The sequence below is a fragment of the Eublepharis macularius genome, chromosome 6 (assembly GCF_028583425.1).
Source record: "Eublepharis macularius isolate TG4126 chromosome 6, MPM_Emac_v1.0, whole genome shotgun sequence".
Lineage (NCBI taxonomy): Eukaryota > Metazoa > Chordata > Lepidosauria > Squamata > Eublepharidae > Eublepharis > Eublepharis macularius.
Window position 1 is genome coordinate 64,457,762 of NC_072795.1, and position 19,562 is coordinate 64,477,323.

Consider the following 19,562-nt stretch of genomic DNA (forward strand, 5'->3'; position numbering starts at 1 on the left):
AGCTCTATCCTCAGTTTCTGCCCAGATGAGAGATGCCCCTCTGGCAGGAAAGTGCTCCTCGTCCACGTCCGGCTGTTCCCATGGCAGCTTGGAGTTCTGATCCTGTGAGGAAGACAGTCATGGGGTTGTGCACCCACCATTGCATGGGAGTTATGAGAGCAAGCACCTGGTCACCCCAACCCGCAACAGTGCTCTCTCCTCTGTCTGAGGGGGGAGACTGGCCAAGGGGGCTTGAACAGAGCATCAACATGGGTTGCTGGAAGCCCCCCCCCGAAACAGCTGTGTTGAGTATGGCTCCCTGGGTAGCTGACTCTGTGGCAGTGATAGGCTGCGCCGGCTCACAGGCAACAGCCGCCTGCTCCCGGCAAACCTCAGTTGCAGAGGCCAGCTTCTGTGGGGGTGTGGGTAAGGGGAGAGGGGAAGTCAATGTGAATGAGCAAACCAGGGCAGCTGCCTCCCCATCTCCTGCTTGCCTGTCGGTGCACACTTGCCCCTCCCCAAGCCAGGACTCAGGAGACAGGTAATCTGCAAGGGAACTCAGGTGGTAGTTGTTCGTCAGACACTCTGGACTTAGCTCTCCTCCCATATGTGAGTGTGAGGCAAGCCCAGAATTTTGCAAAGTTCCCCCTGCACATTCTTGCCCTGCCACCGCAAGCACCCTCTCCTGTTTCATGCTGTAACAGCAGCCGGTTCCCTGGCAGAGCCTCTAGCCCCCTCCCTGGGATCGTGGGCATCCTGTTCAGTGGTAACTTATGATGGGTGCCCAGGGAGTTGATTGGACATGGGGAGGGGAGCTTGGCTGCTGCGGGGCATGAGTGGGTTGGTTCTTGCACTAGTTGGTATCCTGTGCTCAGCTGGGCCACTTGGGCAGTGCTGCGGGGAAGTGACTTTTCTCGTAAATGAGCCCTTATGGACTGCACTGTTGTTTTTCATGGAGTAACTTTCCACCACTGTGGGGGGCATTCCCAGGCCTGAAATGGCTTAGGGAGCCAACTAACTCTGCCTCCCAGCACGCTACCTGGCAGACCAGCACAGAGACTTGTGCGTAGGGCTGGCGGAGTAGTACCACAGCCAGGCACCACTGTAGGGAGGGTTATGCCATGACAAGTCCGGGATACACTGGCATAACTTGTTGGCTTCCTGAATGCTTTGGCCCCGCCACTCAGGATTGTGCTGTAATTTATCTGTGCTGGCACTGATCCTGTGAGTTTCTCACTTTCATCTTCAGCACCTTAGCTACTGCACCGCAGTTCATCCACTGCCTTTTGAATGTTGTAGTTAAGTGTTTATCTGGTGGTGGAGAGTGCCCTCAAGTCATAGCTTACTTATGGGGACCGCTGATGGGGTTTTCATAGCAAGAGACTAACAGAGATGGTTTGCCATTGCCTGCCTCTACAACCCTGGTCTTTGTTGGAGGTTTCCTGTCCAATTACTAACTAAGGCTGACCCTGCTTAGCTTTCGAGATCTGACGAAGTCAGACTCACCTGGCTATCCAGGTCAGGGCAGGTGTTTACCTATTACAGTAATATTCAATAGGCAACTCAGGATCTATGTGCAGCACAGTTTGTTCCTATAATAGTCGGGCCTGGCTGCAAGAATCTCCCTACCATACTTCCCTTTTTTGGCAAAATGAATTTGTAAAATAAAAATGCTGTTTAATTATCAGTACTGTTCAATTATGCTTTGGTCAAAATCTAGGCGCAAGAATTGGGTGCATGAAAGGACAATAGATGGCATGGCTTCTTCCTCCATCAAACTAATTGGCATTCTGCAAATGTATGAGAACAGCTAATTTTATATTGATTATTGTGGGCTTCAATCAGAGTTTTTGGTGGTAGATTTCGACCACATCTCAACCTGTGTGTTGTTTGTTCTCAGCCAATAGATGATGGCTATTTGGCCAATACATATATATGTTGCACAGGTAAAAAGGTTAGGTTGATTTGGGTTTCAGGGTTATGATAAAGGAAAGGCAGCTGTGATGGGAATCAGTACAGAGTTGACTTCCTGTGGATGGAGGGTAATAATTGGTGCATGTACAATTATTTGCTTGCATGTATCTGTAGGACAATTATTTTATAATAAAACATATTTTTGTAATAATAACACATTTTATTACACCTATGGTACCTTAAAAAAATGTCCTTCATCCAAATTAGCTTCTGATGTTTTTCTAATGAATTCCGCTGGCCTATTATTTGCCATTCTCTTCGCAAAGCAGACACTGTGGTCCCCAGCATGGCAATTTGAGACTGCTGCAGAATGGGATTGCCACCAATTTCTTGCAGCAGCAGGAAGAGGCATTTCTCCAAAGGGTCTTGAGTTTTTTGTGTTAATGGGAGCCCAGTTGTTGCTGGCAAAAGTAATGCCAAGCTGGAACTTGCTGCAGGGATCTTCCCATCATACCCCCTACTTCGGTAAGCTAATTTGTAAAATAAAAGTTCCTTTTAGTTTACATCAGCTACTTACAGAGTAAATCATCTGGCCCAATCTAGGAGGAGGAGATGGATGCATTAGATTCTAGCATGGCTGTTTTTTCTTCCAGCTTGATTTTTTTCTTTTCTGTTTAAAATGTTTGTATTCTGCCTTTCCACCCAATTAAGGTCTTAAAAGCAGTGGAGAATTAAAAAGGACACCAGAAATCAACTTGTGATGTGTAACTTGTGTGTGTATTGGCAGTTGCCTGACAAGGCTAGAGTAGGCAGTCTTTAAGGTATGCAGGTCTCAGGCCTTCTATAGCACCTTCAGTTGGGCCTGGAAGCAGTTTGGGAGCCCGTGCAGAGTCCCCCTCCCACAGAGTGCACCGCAGTAATCACATCTAGATGTTACTAGGGCATGTACCACAATGCCAACATCTTCTTACTCAGGGAAGGCTGCTTCTGGCTTACCAGCCGAAGCTGTTGAAAGGCGCCCTGGCTACCACTGCCAACTGTTTATCCAACAGGTCCAGCGCTGCTGCCACACACACACCCCAACCCGCGACTGCAAACCTGTTCTTTTGTGGGAGAGAAACCAGGGCTGGTGCCAGAGTTTCTGGCGCCTAAGGTGAGATACCTACTTGTGCCCCTCACCCTGTGGCTCCGCCCCTGCACAATGATGTCACTTCTGACATCATCGCGCAGGAGTGTCCCCCTCACCTGAGGCGGGCAGCAACGATGAAGGGGCAGGAAAGCGGCCTACTTCCCCGCTCGCTGCCGCATCACCTGGGTGCCAGGCAGGTGGCAGTGGTGGAGAGGTGAGTGCGGAAGTGGCCTGCTTCCGGATCGGGGGCTGGCACGGTGCCTCTCTCATAGGTCAGCACTTGAGGCGGCTGCCGGCCTTCACATTCATCCCCAAACTGCCTCCAGTCATTGGTACAGGATTTCCATGGCCTTCCTGGGGTCTGCTGGAAGTATAAGTTGAATGTCATCCACATATTGGTGACAACTGAGCCCAAATCTCTGGATGGCCTCACCCAGTGGTTTCACATAGATGTTGAAAAGGGGACAAGATGGAAATGTGCAGGATCCTGTAGGCCAGTGGCCAAAGGGCAGAGCAACAGCCCCTCAACACCACTTTTTGAAACCTCCCTTTAAGATAGGACTGAAACCATCACAAAATGATGCTTCACAGTCCCAGCCCCGAGAAGTGGCCCAGTAGGATACCATTGTGGGATTAGCAAATATTAGTAAAGACTATGGATTAATCATAGCAATAATAGTAAGCTAGCAAGAAGCATAAGATGGATTCTTTATGTTTTAAAGTAACTGGTCTCTGTCTTTAGCCACCCCCCCTTCTTCTCCTTAGCTGTACATGGAAAGAAAGAATGTCTATCCTTGAAGATAGATAACTGGACATTCCTGCCAGTATATGAACAGGGCAAAGCTAGAAACAAAGGGAGAATTATAAGATCCACCCCTTCCCCCTTTTTGGAGAAGAGAGTTTGTGTAGATGTTGTCGCGAGACTGAACGGTGGACAATAGTCCAATGTAAAGGTATAAAAGTGATCAGGTGCCTTATTCTGAATGTGACTTTCGTTTCTCCAAAATGATGTCACAAGCCCTTAAAAGAAGCATGTGCTCCTTTGTTCTGTGGTACATTCTAAGCTCATTTTGTAAGCTGGTGCCCTATATTTGCAAATATACTCTGTTACAACAGCCCTTGTCTGTCTCATCTCTCTTTTGCTCAGAAGATTGGAAGGGGCAAAGGGAAAGAGCACTTTTTTGTGCAACACCATGATCAATGGTATCAAAAGCCACTGAGAAGGGCAAGAGAATCAGCAGGTCATACATCCTCTGTCCATCTCCCTATATTGGCTGCCTTGAGTCCTTCAAGAAAGTTGATCAGATCTTGTTGAAGGGGCATTCCCCACTCCCAAATTTAATAAAATCATGCCATATCAGTTAACAGAGGATAGTGTTACTGGAAGTGATAGCTATATTTATATTTCCCACTTTTAAAAGAATCAGGGTAGATGTGTGCTCCAGCACTGGAGAGTCTAAATTGACAATTCAGAGAGATAAATAAGGTACATAACTGTAAAAAGGTTAGATTATCTGGGAATTGTACATTAAGTATTCAATTTCTCAATTGTGTATTTATTTAAAACATGTATATGCAAACTTTGCACCCACCAAGGTGGCAAACAATAAAACATTTCAAACATTAAAAATCATTTAAAATACAAATACATATACAATATTTAAAACAATTTTAAAAATTCACACTATGAAGTAGGTTAGGCTGAGAGTGTGTGACCAGCCCAAGGTTATTCAAAGAGCGTCTGTGGCAGAGTGGAGATTTGAACTGGCTCACCCACATCCTAGACTGGCACTCTAACCATTATGCTGGCTGTCACATTAACTTGCATTGGAAATGGCAGCAGGCTTGCATGTGTTGTAGTTCCCCTGCAACTAAATGTTGTGATTTGAGTGCTAGGAAAGAATGATACCCCTGCAACAGAAGGGCTGGAATTCAGCCTGTTAGCAAGAGTAGTTTCTTTCTTTTCTTTTTTAAAAATATTTTTTATCTGTTTTAGTTCCATCTTATTCTAATAAAAAATTAATCAAAAGTCTTACATTCCTTGGATACATGATATAAATCATACATTCCATTTCATCCCTACAGTTCCGTCATAATTATACTATTTTCACTACGCTATTATCACTATAAGTCTGCATTCTTTAGTTTAGTACTTCTTTACTCTGCTCATTTGATTGTATTCTGCTAACATATAGTTGTGTCTCTATTTTATACTTCCGTTTAACCCATCTATAAAACGGGGTCCATTTTTGTTTTCCATCATGTCCATTTATTTCTTTTATTAATTCTGTCAGTGTGTCCATTTCTGCCGTCTCTAAAACTTTCTCTATTAATTCTTCTTTTGTTGGTATATCTGTGTTTTCCCAGTATCTGGCATATACTATTCTTGTGGCTGTTATTATATGTATTATCAAATAATCTATTTTCCCTATTTAGCTCCTCCGGTAAGCAAGAGTAGTTTCACCGTACAGTTCGATTTGGCTCTTGCTAGCAGCCAGTTTCGTTCAAGGTTTCCTCCTGATGTTCTTTTGTGGTTGTAATAAAATTACCTGTTATTATGTAACATCTGAGTGATCTCCTCTTCATGATACGTAACATCGTCAAGATGAACTCATCACACTTGCAGGTGGTTGCAGATCGTCAGCCAAAACTAAAGATTCTGCCTGCTGTTGTTGACCCTGTTGAAGGGAAGGATGTTAAGCCAAGAACAGACCTGCTGCAGTAGGTTCTGTTTGAACAAGAACAGAATTACTGGACAGAATGAGACCAACTCACTTCTATAAGTCAGCCTATTTGGGTATTTGGGTTGATGCTTCTCCCTCTGTCATAAATTAGGGCCAAAACTAAGCACAGTACCTGAAACTCTTTAACCACTCAGTAGTTCCCAGAATATAAAAGGATCTATTGTAGGTCTTTGTCAAATGCAGCTTCTTTCTCCTTTTAAAACTTCTAACAGTGGAACAGGCACTTTAGAATGGCAATCCCAGTTAAATTGCAACACTAGTATTGTGCAAGGAGATCAACTCAGTCTGAATGACAAAGAATTGAAGAGGAATATGATTTTTTCAGACTATGAACCTGAAGAACAATGAAAGGGCACTGAAGTGAAGGAGACGATGGCTTGTTTGAAAAGTGCAAATGGGTGTTAATCTGGCAGATGGAGGACAACTCACTAGGATGGAATCAGGAATTGATACAGACCATGATGGACTGTGGCGTTTGCCACAGGATTACCGGAGGTGAACGACACATCATTGTAAGCGAAGACATGGTCTGAAGTCCTGTTACACCATTTAGCATTTGTGTATCTTGGGTTCCCAGAAAGATCTGATGGCATCCCCATTATTTACGGGTAAAGATAACACCAGATGTGAAACAAGAGCTCACTGGAGTACTAATTTTTCATGTGCTGTGAGACAGAGGAAGAAAAAAGAGAGCCTAGGATGTGTGTGTGTCAGGCTATGGGTGACAGGATATGGTAGACAGGCCCCTGTACCATTGCAACAATAAGTCCAAGCTCTTGGTTAAATGGTTTTATTCAGAAATCCAATCATTTCCATATATATGTCCATAGAATTACTCAGAGGCAAGAAAGCATCTAAGCAGTACACGCTTCCTTGATAGGAATAGAAACTTGATGAATGTAGAGCTCTAAATACTCCCCCTCCCACTTAGACCACAGCTTTGCACCGGGAAAGGGTCTGGGAACTTCTTCTGGAGTTTATACATCAGCCCAGACAGGACAAAGAGGCGTAAGAGTCAACGGCAACATTTTAGACAGCACAAGGTCCCTTCTGTGAGCTTCAAAGAAATAAAAAGATAAGACAGCTGCATTCTCAGGCTGCTAGAGGGAGAAACGAAAGTGATGGTTAGAGCATTTGCAAAATGAAATCAAGGCACAGCATTAGCAATGGTTCAACACCTAGAACAATGGCATGGATGTAGGGGTACAGACATGACAGTATGATTGAAGGTTTCCTATATGAGTTTTATTCCTTAACTCTGCTACTGCCTCAAAAAGAATATATAAAGTTCTCCTCTCTGCTTGGGACTCCATTTCCATAAGGTCAAGCTCACTCGTTCTTCAGGAAAGATTGAAATGGCTGTTCTCAACAGAAGTGAAATCCAGGCCTGAAGAAATTATCTTATACCCCCTCCCCCACTGTCTGCACTATGTGTTAGCAGCTACTGTTAGCAGCTACTGAGGAAAGGTTTGGTGGGACAATGTAGAGTGGGTGCGAGAGGCGGAAAATGAACAGTTGTAGCTGTCGCAACTTGGGGCAGGCTCTCCTCTCTTGCTTATCTTGGTGGGGTATGTTGTCCTTGCATTTTCAGTTGGAAGTGTGCAGTGTTCCCTTCTGTGGGATTTCCATGCCTTGCTACCTGAACCATGGGTATCCTGACTGAGGTTTGTATGGTGCTTTGGAGGGCTATGATTATCTACAGACTTAATTGATATCCTTATATTGTGCCAGACCTTGGGAGCAGGATGGGAGGTGTGGAGGGCACTAGCATTTTGACCTCTGTGATATGTTGCAAAACTACACCAGGATTGCCAGTGGTGTAGCATTGTACTGGCATCAGGGTATGCCTGTGGCTGGAGGGCATCAGGAAGCTGTCTGAGCACTACTGTGCCTGTTATAAACCCCTCATGCATGTTGACACCACAGTTACAACAGCCTAAAACGGGGGTGGTGCTGGAGCAGTTTGGTGCCAGTATATATAGTGCATTGTCACTATGGGGTTTAGGATTATGCTGCTGAATGTACTGGTGTTGGTTGATTTATGGCCATGCAAGAAAATGGATTTACAATCACATTTCAGCCTTCCTGTATTATACGGTGATTTCAGTCTCAACAGCCCAGAGGATGAACCCATACTCAGTGAAATATCGAGTCACTCCTCATCACTAATCTGTGAAACATGCATTTTAAAAATGGTTCATAGTCTATTCAGCTGAAATGACACTGCATTTTACCATTAATACTTATTCAAATATTTCCACTGTTAATTCAGTAATGTTAGGAAGATCAAGAAAACAGTTCAGTCTAATATAATCTTATTTAATCTATTTCCTGGAATGCAAATTCTCCTGGTAATGGAGCAGGAGCAATTGTTTTTGTTAACACATTTTCTAATTCCTGGATTTATTGGGAGAGAGAACACAGATAGGCCCAAGGGAAAGGAAAATCTTGTTTACATTTTAAAATCGAATAACTATTTCAAGGTGTGCCACCCTTTCACAGCACAGAAAAATGGGAATTTTGGCAGCGTGTATGTGAGATGATCATATTGTCTCTCTCTCAAATATACAGTTGTCCTATGTGGAAGATAAAGTTGCCAACCTCAAAGCAGGGGCTGGAGATCTCGAATTACAACTGATCTCCATACTGCATAGATCAGTTCTGCTGGAGAAAATGGATGCTTGTGGGGGACTTTATGGCATTACACCCCACTGAGGTCCTTACCCCTCCACAAACCCCACCCTGCCCTCTTGCACACGCAAATATCCAAGAATTTCTTAACCCAGAATTGGCTGCTCTGGTGGGAGAAAATACTGGATGGAATCTTCACACCTATGCCCAATTTTTTGATTAAATTGTCCTCGGGGGTTCTGTAAAATGTAGTGATGAATTATGCAGAGCATTCATTTTATGCTTTATTTTCTTTGCTTGGACTAAATGGTATGTTTATTTTTAATCATTGGTATAAATGCAATCCTAAATGCCCTTCTGGGTTTTAGAAGGGGGTTGCTCTACTCAGAACTGCACTGCAAGTGTACTTTGGGGTTTTAAGGAACTGCACATAAATCTTTATTTGAAAGTTCTTAAATCTACTGCCTCATGCTATAGAAGAGCTTGATGTTTACAGCCATTTCTGGTTGCTGAGTTGGAATAGGCTCAGTCCTATCCAGTATCACCTGGGATCTGAACATGGAGTTTTGGGAGTATTGAAAAAATGACCAGGGCTTTTTTTCAGGGGGATCTCGGGGGATCTGAGATCTGGCACCTCTGAAAAAAGATCACGTGACTGATGACCCTGCCCCCAGCACCCAAAGACCCGTGGGCCATCTCCCCAGGTGGAGCTTCTCCTGGGCCACCTGTTTCCCTGGCCTCTCCCCCAGCCATGCCCTTTCTCCCTCCCTCTTTTTCTCTTTCTTTCCTTGCTTCCTTCTTTCATTCTCTCCTTCCCTTTCTCTTTCCATTTCTTTCCTTTCTTTACCTTACTTTCTGACAGTTTTAGGTGGAAAGTCATAAACTAGTGATGGGTGGCTATATTCTTTATGGTATCTGGACAACCTAGCCATGAGATATTGTTGCTTTAGGGTTTCCTATTAAGCTGAAGTAACATAATGGCTACGGGCTGTGATCCAGGAGGTCCCTGGTTCAAATCTCACTTCTGCCAGGAGCTCACAAGGTAGCCTTAGGTACTGTACTGTTCCAGCAGCAAGCTGACTATATTAATCAATATGTACCAGACTAGAATGTATGCCTATAGTTTTAAGAGAAGTGCATCTTGGGAGTTGTAGTGCCTTACCCCACAGGTTCAGTTCCTGGGGCATTCAAAGCCTGCCAAAACTTGTTAAGGCCATTTCCTCTTTTGTTCATTCACACCTCAGCAGGGAGAGGAGCAAGTCATCTCTCTTTTCTCACCACATTCATTGGGTCTACAAAACTCCATCAAGTGCCTTTATGCTTGAAAGATGCACTCTCTCCTTTCGTTATTTAGAAGAATTGTGAGTAGAGATTCCTTACGTGTATGAAGAAGTTAAATAAAACCATTTAAGTTGGTAATCCGTGCGTGTGCATTGACACTTGATGACAAAGGGTTGGGATTCCCTCCTCGCATTGGAATAGGTACTCTCAACCATCCATCTGCAATATGAGAACAACACTGGCCTACCTTACAAGGCCATTGTAATGGTTACCGGTAATATCTGCTATGCTCTCTGAACAATGAAATTGCTATAGAAATGCAAAGCATTATTATTTCACTTGGAAAAAAGTGCAATAATACAAAGCACCGTAGCTTTGTCTTTATTTATTCCCTTATTGGACTTCTATCCCAACCCATCCCAAAGGCAGGATAGCTTGCAATACTTTAATTACCACTCTCGTTTATGTACCAGCAAAACTGCAACACTAGAAAAGCAATCATAAGGAAAACCTACTTAGCTTTCGAGATCTAAGATCAGGCTAGCCTGGCTATACTGCCTGTTAATTCTGATGCTAAAATAACTGTGAATAGATCTTTCATCCACACATTTCTCTAATCATCTTTAATGACCCTAATACCCTCTAGCAGATGCTACTTCATGTGTCAGTGAACTCCATATATTACAGATGCATTCTTTAATATCCAGAGGAGTTAGCCGTGTTAGTCAGTAGTTGCAAAATAGTAGAGTCCAGTAGCACCTTTAAGACTAACCAACTGTATTGAGGCATAAGCTTTTGAGAACTACATGCATAAGTGGGTGTCATCAAAATATTGGTACCCAATACCAATGCCTCAGACAATCTAATTCAAAAGTCTTTTAATCAAATGGCAGGCATGACCAAAGTTGCAATTTGCTGCTCACAAAGTAGATTTCTGGCTCACAAAACTGCACCGCTTAGAGGGAACATTGGAGCAGGGAGGCGAGCAGGCCCGAATAGAGGGAGCGCTCTGGGGGTGGCTGCTCCCTGTGCGAAGACCTCACTTCCGGGAAGCGAGGTCACTTCCCAGAAGTGTTTCTGCAGCTCATGCTTCCCATGTGTTTCTGCTGCTTGCGCTTTGCACGCACCCATGTAATGATAGAGAAATCTACCACCTCTTTTCCCAGAAAAAAAGCCCTGGCCATGACATACCTGAAAGGGAAACAGAGACGTGTAGTGATGCTCCTGGCCTCGCACAAGCCGCAGCCAGGTTTGCCATGTGCTGGGAGAGTGTCCTTGGCCAGAGACAGTGGCAAGGGACTCCATGGCCACAAGTGCTGCCGGTAACCAGATGTTGAAGGCCTTGCTGAATGCCCCTCCAGTGAGCCCACTTGCAGGGAGGGCAGGATATAAATCCAACAAATAAAATAATAGAATCAAGTGCTCCCAGACTGCATCAGACTGTTTTGCTGCTGCCATGGTTGCTCAGAGCTTTGATCCTGTGAGGGAGCCAGTCAAGGGGTTGCATGGCTGCCCTCACAGGGCGTTACAAGATTGAGCACCCAGTCTCCCATGTCTATGCTCTCTCCTTTGCATGAGGGGAGAGTGCAGCTGAGGGAGTCTGCACACAGCCCCAACATGGGCTGCTAGCATCCTCACCACTTCATCTGAGGCAACTCTGTTGAGTGCGGCTCCCTGGGCGACTGCTTCTTTGGCTCGCATGAGACATGGTGCCTCAAGGGCAGGTGCTGCTCCCCACTCCAGGTATCAGCCAGCCTCAACTGTAGATGCCCACGTTTGGAGGGAGGTGCTGGCCCATGTGCAAGGGGAGAGTGTGAATGAGGGAGCTGGAGCAGCTGGCTCCACAGCTGCTGCTTATCTCTCATTGTGTGCTCGCCCCTGAGCCAAGACTCTGAAGATAGGTAACCTTTAAGGGAACTTGAATGGGGATTGTTAGTCAGACATTCTGGATTTAGCTCTCCAGCCCTGTGTGAGTGCAAAGTATCCTCCAAATTTCAAAAAGTGCCTCTGCACGCTCTTGTTTTGCCACTGTGTGCACTCTCTCCTGCCTCACACTCTTAAGACCCCCTGGCAGAGGGTTCTTGGGCAGAGCTTTGTGCTATGCCTGCTCTTACCTGAGTTAATGGGCACTCTGGCTGGAGTTTATGTAGGGTGGGAGGGGCTGTGATTGGGTGCTACAGAGGGAACTCAGCCTCCGCAAGGGAGTGTGCAAATTGGTTGTGGCTCTAGTCAGCATGCTATACCCCTCCAGTCCATTTGGGCAGGGCCAGGTACGGACAGCGGGGAAGCTATTTTCCCCACATAATAGGCGTCTATGGGCTACACCATCATTTTTCATGGCATAACTTTCTGCCACTGCAGGGGGTATTCCCAAGCCTGAACCAGCTTAGAAAGCCAACTAACTCACACCCTGCCCTGCCCCATGGCCCGCTGGTGCAAGTATTTACTTTGTAGATCTGCTCATGCCTGGCCGTGGCAGCTGGGTGCAGGTGGGGAACCCAGGCACAGTGGCAGCGAAGAGAACTGCAACGTAAGTTGGATTTACGATGGTGCACCAGGCAGATACACTGTCGTGGAGGCTCATTGGCTTCCTGAGCACTACCTCCTCCCCCTCCCCCCCGCCCACATAGGACTGCTCTGTTAATCTACAGAAAGCAGAATTTATAGAGCGATCACTTTGAATTTGAGATAACTTTGGACTCTGGGGATGTCACTTAAAATGGCGATTGTTTCCATCATTCTTTCCCCTTTCTTCTGCATTCCCATTTATTTCATAAGCTCTGTATTGTTTTTATGCTATTTAACTGTCACTTCTGACTGATCTTTTCTTTAATGTATAATGATTGCAATGTGTGTAACTGGTTGAGTTGCAGTCCCTCCTCGTTATTGATCTCTGTCTAAGGGATGCATTATAAATGGGTTTTGGTAACTCTTTACCGCTAATTTTATTATTTCTCTAAACTGTGTGTGTGTATATGCTTGTCTTAACATCCACCCCTAGCTACTGATTGAGTTTTGGAAGTTTGATGCCACAGTTATCAGGGTCAATCAGGTGCACAAATCCCAGCCACCATTAAGAACAATCTCATAGAAACTCCCCTTTTCTGTGCCCCAACTTCCCGTCTCTCTCACTTGGCAGGGTCATTAATTCAGTCACTTTATACACCAGAGAGCATTGCAGCCCCAGTGGGAAAATCAAGTAGTAAAAGCTGTGAAGGCCAGAAAGTCTGCCTGTCTCCCATTATGACTCACAGTTTGGTGCAGTTTTTGAGGCTTAATGCTTTATGGCAGATCTGGAATGGTTTAATAACCTCATAAAACCTAATGGAGTGTTGTGTGCTAGTACTCATTGGTGCCAGTTAGCATTTGCTGGCCCATTCTCACTTGCAGTTGGGCAGTTAATTTGGTAATGGCTTGAGAGATTTGGAGGGCGGTAACTACACTCTAGGACCCTTCAATACAGAACCCCTCAAACAGTAATTCCCTCTCTTGCAGTACGCAGATTTACACAGCATTATGTTCATTATGCTTGTAAATGCCCTGTTCCCATTAGCATTATTATTTAAATACATTCCTTCAAGGTTTAGTCCTAAAGCAAGGTTCTCTTTGTGTCAGACATTAACTGGGCATGGTCTCATAGGACTGATGGTCTTAATGCAAGGCCAAATGTTGCGGGTATATATGATATGGACAGCTGGGTGGATGCGGCAACAGAAGGGAAGTCACTAATGAGAACTCATGATGTTCCTTTACTAGAAGATTGTGTTTAATAATAATATATGTTTTAAAATTCTGAGTTGACTTGATCATCATGACTACATTCAGGATTTGCTTTTTGAGCCCTCCTCCTTTCTGAAGGATGTCAAAGATACGCTTTTGGTTTGAAATGATCACTTGTGTGCTAAAATAGACCATGCCCTTTCAGAATAAAATTACAATCAAAAGCCTCTGCATCTTCCCTTTGGAACCTGCTGCATTAATGTCCCTCTTTAAAGAAACAATTTTGTATCCTTTTTTAAGTGGTGTGTCTGCTGTTGGTTTCTCTGCTGTTTGTTCTATTCCTATATAAATAGATTTGAAAGTGCTCTGAATGGAAGCATGTCAACTGTTCTTATAATTATTTATTATATTGTTATAATAATTATATTCTTGGCGATAGTGTGTGACTCTGCATAAAAATCTGCTTGTTAGGAAGAGAAGCTACCAGACTCTTTACGGTGGGAGTGACAGGGAAAATCAAGGAATGTCACTTGAACACAAGTGTAGCACTTATGGCCCTTGGGAGAGCATGACTTTGTTTAAACAAACAGTGGATTGGTTGCCACTTTGTTTCTCTTGAGAAATATCAACGGCTGTGGCTGTCGCAAGAGTCCTGTCATAAGAAGTACTGTATATATGACTCATGCCTGCAAAGACTGCACTAAATCTTACGCTGCCACCCAAAGCCTTTCTTGGCCATTAAATGACTTTGGAAACCTGGGACTTGCTTAGGTCCCTGGAGTTTATTTTGGAGCCTAAAGACACTTTATTATTTTGGAGGTTAGCCACCTGATTGCCCTTTAAATGAAAACCCCTTTTATTTATTAGCACAAAGCAAGCCAGTTAGGCAGTTTCTGTAAAATGACTGGCTAGTAGAGATAGGCATGAACCGAAATACGAACCAAAGTTCATCACAAACTGGGCTGGTTCGTGGTTCGCGAACCGGTGGTTCGTCAGATCGCATTTCTGACTAACTGCTATGAACTGCTATCTCTTGCTGTTTTTATGATTGATTTTAAGTTGTAGTTTAAGTTGTACCTCGCCCTGAGCCCGCTTGTGGAGAGGGCGGGTAACAAACAAACAAACAAACACACACACACACACACACACACACACACACACACTTTAGGCCAGTTCGTTTGGTTCATTTTTTGGTTCATCACTGCAGACGGTCTGGTGCTGACCAATCAGTTTCCTAGGCAAACGGGGATGGGATTTCTGCAGTAGAGGTGTGCACTGGCTGCTTTTCAGCTGATGGGAGGGAAAAAGCTGCTGGTGTTTGAAAGCAGCAACACTTTTCTTGCCCACCACTATTTTCAGCCGAGGGGAGGGAAGGAGGGGGTCCCTTCTCCTCTCCCCTCAGCTGAAAAAAGCTGCCTCATTTGCAATTCATGTCACACTTAAAAAAAAAAAACTTTAAGCAGGCATAGTAATGTTGCAGTGTTGGAACCCATCCCTCCCCCTTATTTGCTGATTGGGTTGCCCCTTGCCCACTGGAGAGGCAATGGGTGGTGGAGTTCTGGGGGAATACATGTACTTTTCATGCTTGTTCCATTCTCATTTTTTTTAAAGCCAAGCCAGGAAAGGGTTAAAATGCTGCTGCTTTATCCCCTCCCCGCAGCTTCCCTGCCACTTTGTTTTCCCCTCTTTGGCAAAGCCTGAAACATGCCTGGGAGAGAGGAGAAAGCAGCCATTTAATCCTTTCCTGGCTTTTAAAGCCAGGAGGAAAGTGCAGTAAAGTTACAATGTTACTATGTTGCATGACAATGTTACAACATTACAACACATTCTTGCCTTTGGGGAAAAAAGTGTGTGCGCATACCCCAAAGGAGGAAGGGATCCCCCTCTCATCAGCTGAAAAACAGCCTGTGTTTGGAAGGGGGAAACTGGAAATGCACACCGTTATTCTACAGACCTTCTGCTGCCCCGAAAATGACATGTTCGCAAACTGGGGCAAGTTCATGAAAGTTCGTGGTTCATGAAATGCAACGGACCATGGACCGTATGGTTCAGATTTTTCCTGGTTCGTGCCCATCTCTACTGGCTAGTATTCTGAATGAGTTTGATTCTTTACAATGGGTAGCTGTCTTCTATGAGTAGAAAGTCTTCTGCTCACACAGGCAGTTCCCACTCCCCACTATAGATGCCCACATTGCACCCCAAGATCCTCCAGTCCCCAGAAGCCACCTTTTAGAGAGTATAGCAGCAACCGGGATGCAAGAAAGATGCATTCTCTGAGCAGAACTCTGTTTGCATTCCTTTGGATTCAACCTGTTTTCCTTGGCCATATTTAGCCAGAACTGTTGATTTTTTTTCTTTTTCCATCCCACTAAGAATCTGCTGGGTTGACTACCTCTCATACCTCACACACCCTGAATTGGGTTACCAGTTCTGTCTGTCTCTGGGCAGTCTCCTGCCATCCATTTGCAACTGCTTTGGGGGCATAACTGGAATCCTACTTAAAAGAGTAACCAAGAAAGAAAGCGAGACTCTTGTTGCACAGGAATAATTCCTATGACCCAGGATGTTAAAGCATTAATTACAATCTCCAGTCAGAAGCCACAGCCCTAACCAGAACTGGCATGGCAAACTCTGCCAAACCTCCAAAGGATTAAACAGATGCTAGTGGTGCAAGAGTGAGAGAAGCCATGCAGGCTATCTTTTCAACTCTCAAAGGGCTAATCTATATGTCAGTGAGTAATAAAGGTGTAAGCTGTTAACAAAGACTTTGCAATTGGTGACAGCGGAGCTCCCCTCCTCTTTCTACTGGGTTTCATGGCCAAAGAAAATGCAGAACAGGTCTCTAGATGTGTTACTGAATCTCATTATATGTTTTTGAGAGCAGGGTGGGGTTTTTTTTGCTTTGTTTTGTTTTTTGGGTCAAGCAGAGACTCCGCTTTCAAGCAGTGGCTGTAATAGAGGTCTGGCTTTGACAGACTATAATTAATATCTCAGGAATTGATGGGGACCTGGAGGTGGAAGAACCACTACTGAGTTAAATAGCCCTGTTGTTGTAACATCATTGCAAATAAGCTTTCACCTGCTGCTAATTCCCTTCTTGCTTCTCAAGGCCATAATTTATCTGAACAAAGAAGCAACTGGAGGCAGTGGGTCTAGTGTAGTCATGGGCACAGATGAAGGACAGGGGTTTGTGAAAGGAATGTGGGTACATTGGCCAGCTCAGGGATGAACTGTGTGTTGCCATTTAGGTAGGAAAGGATGGAGAGGTTTGATATTTCTGTTGAGCTAAGTCTAAACAGAAACCCTGGTCTGTAGGTTTGTACAGAGCTATCTATTCATTATGGAAAATAAAACATATATTACAACCTGCACTGAACCTTTAGGGCTGGGAAAAATCTTAAATTTCTCAACAGTGCAATTGGCTGATTTTTTGATGAAGCAAATGCTCTTCTTCTTCAATCTTTTTGAGCATTTGGAATGATAGTAATGCTGAAAGGGGAATTAGCTGAGCTTTGGAAGGTGATTTGATGCCCCTCTTCTGGCTGCAGGAGATTTTGCTTAAAGGTTTTGCTTTTTCAGAATGACTTTCCAAAGATATGACCATATGTGCTTAGCATTTAAGAGAGCCAGGAAACAGCTAATTGATCCTTGGCAAAGGCAGTTTATAGTTAAATCTGTTAGGTTTTTTTATATTTTAGCATGCAGGCATAAAGGCAAATGGTATCTTCTGTCTCTGAGCTGAAAGATGGGATACTTGTTCTCTACTACATTAAAACTCAGGAATCACTTGCTGTATGCACTTGCTATAGATACTGGATTGACAACCATGTGCTTTTCAAAGAGATGAACTCTTATCACTTATAAGTTTGCATATGAGTGTTGGGAAACTAGAACAGCATTGGAGAGGCAAGGTAATGACTGTAGTTCAGGGATAAATCGAAAGGATCTGGCTAGACTAGGAAGATCTTGAGCCTATTCCAGCAGTCACTGCGCCAGACCAAACCAAAATTGAAAATATAAATTCTTATATTGGGGGTTATGATTTACTGTGGCATTTATATGCATACATAGCTATACTTCTGCTTGCACACCTGCAGTTGAACTCACATGTGGCATCCAAGACAATAGGCCCATCTCCTAGATGGCCTCTAGACACCACAAGCAATATAAATGGTAATTTCCGGATGAAGTCATTTCATTTGGAGCGGATGGTTTACTTCAGAAAGTCCTTGAACACATGACCATAACTGCTATTCCTCCTTTCATATGTGATTAAGTACAAAACTGCAAGTCAAGGCACCTACTGAGGTGCATAAACACCAGAACACTTTTAACAGCTGCAGGACACTCTCTTTGGCAGTTGTCTTTGCGCCTGTGATGTTATCTCAAAGACCAGTTTCCATTCCTTGTCCCTGGAGTCCTTTGGAGGAGTTTTAAGTTTCTCTTCACAACATGAAAGCAAATACAGAGCAATTGTTGTTATGATCCTATATGTGTGAAAACAATATTAGCTTGGTAGTTTTCCTGGCTTTGAAAATCTACCTAGGCCTGTTTGATGAAATTTACAAAGTGGCTGTAAAAATGAAGGCTGTTCTTGGTGGTCTGTCTTCAACAGTGTATTCTTATGTTTAGCTAGAGTGGGGTCCTTCAAGCATAGAGGTTGGCAAATTCCTGGAGTTCTGGAGGTGGGCCCTGAGGAGGGCAGGGTTTGGGGAGTGAAAGGGTCTCAGCAAGATGTAATTCCAAAGAGTGCCTCCCCCCCCCCCCGCCAGCAGCCATTTTCTCCAGGGGAACTGATCCCTGTAGTCTGGAGGTCAGTTGTGATTCCAGGAGAGGTGGGCAATCCTATTCAAGCATCACAAATTCTGTCTCATTAAAAGCATTCAGCAATTGCAATTTTCTTAACACTGCACTGTTGTAGTGAGAGAATTTGCTGGTCTAGAACTTATGTTTTACTCAAGACTCTTTAAGGGACATAAAACCTGCTTTTTGCTGCTCTCAGGAGCTGAGAGGAAATATGGTTCTTAGATGCAACTTGTTGCATGTCATCCTGTGTTTCTGTCGTTCTGTGGAGAATAGCAAGGTTCTTGAAGGTGCTTAGCAATTAGCCTGCAGTTGTCCTGCAAGTTGGGAGCTAGCCCTCAGTTCTTATTAAGCCACTCATGCAATCAGCTTGCATGATTGCAGTAGGAACGAGTTTCTGACATAAAAGGGCAGGGAGCAACATTTGTTCACCCATGTTTCAGCGTGGTTCTTCTTATGAGTGTCTTGGAAACTTATTGCTTCCTCCCATCCCCCACTAATCAGCCTGATAATGTAGGGAGGCCAGTTGAATAGATGCTGTTAGGAACCTAGAGTGGCTGTTTCTGCACTCATTAGCCATTAGCTGCTGTTTCAGATGCGCTACGTCTCTGAAGGTGCATGTTGGGGAAGGTGAAAGCTTCATGGGAACAGTAGGACAGTAAATACAGTAGGACAATATTCTTAAAATAGCCTTAGAACCCAGCACATTCACAGCACTCCCATCACTGCCACATTCCCTCCAGTTTGCTCATGCATAACATATAGGCATTGTGTCAATAATGCACAGGACCATATTTGCACCACCAATCCCAACCAGCACTGTGATTCATCATATTGAGGGTGGGTTTGTTTGTTTGTTTTGCTAGATGAGGCAGAGACTTGATGGATTTCAGCATTTTAGTGAGTTGGATTTAGTCAGCTTTTTCGCTCTGCCAATTTTCCTCCATTCTACAACCTACATTACACATGGCTTTTGTTCATGCACATCCTATAATTCTTAGCATAGACTTTTTGGGATAGTCAACAAGGACCTCTCCTTCCTTTTTAACAGAAATGCTTGTTGGATCCATCCCAATGAATTTCTTTTGCATCACAATGCAACCAACTTAAGCAGCAACCCTCTGCCCATGATGTAACACTATCTCTAACCAGATTCTGAACATCCCAGTCCAAGTTCCATTTCACATCGCCCCTGGCCAGCCCCAGCTTAATATTCCCATCCCCTGTCATATTTTATCTTGCCTCTCTTACCATGGTGAGCTTTACTTCCCATTGCTTATTTGTTATTTCAATTCTTGGTTGTGATGAAAAAAAGGGGCTGGAGTAGGCATTTTTCTCACCTTCATAATTGTATTACAAAA

General features: G+C 44.1%; 1 protein-coding gene across 1 annotated transcript in view; it reads left to right on the plus strand.

Moving 5' to 3' along the window:
• The window catches only part of SLIT1 (slit guidance ligand 1), a 166,019-nt gene that overhangs the window by 10,779 nt on the left and 135,678 nt on the right, over window positions 1-19,562 (plus strand). The gene's annotated exons all lie outside the window — the stretch shown is intronic.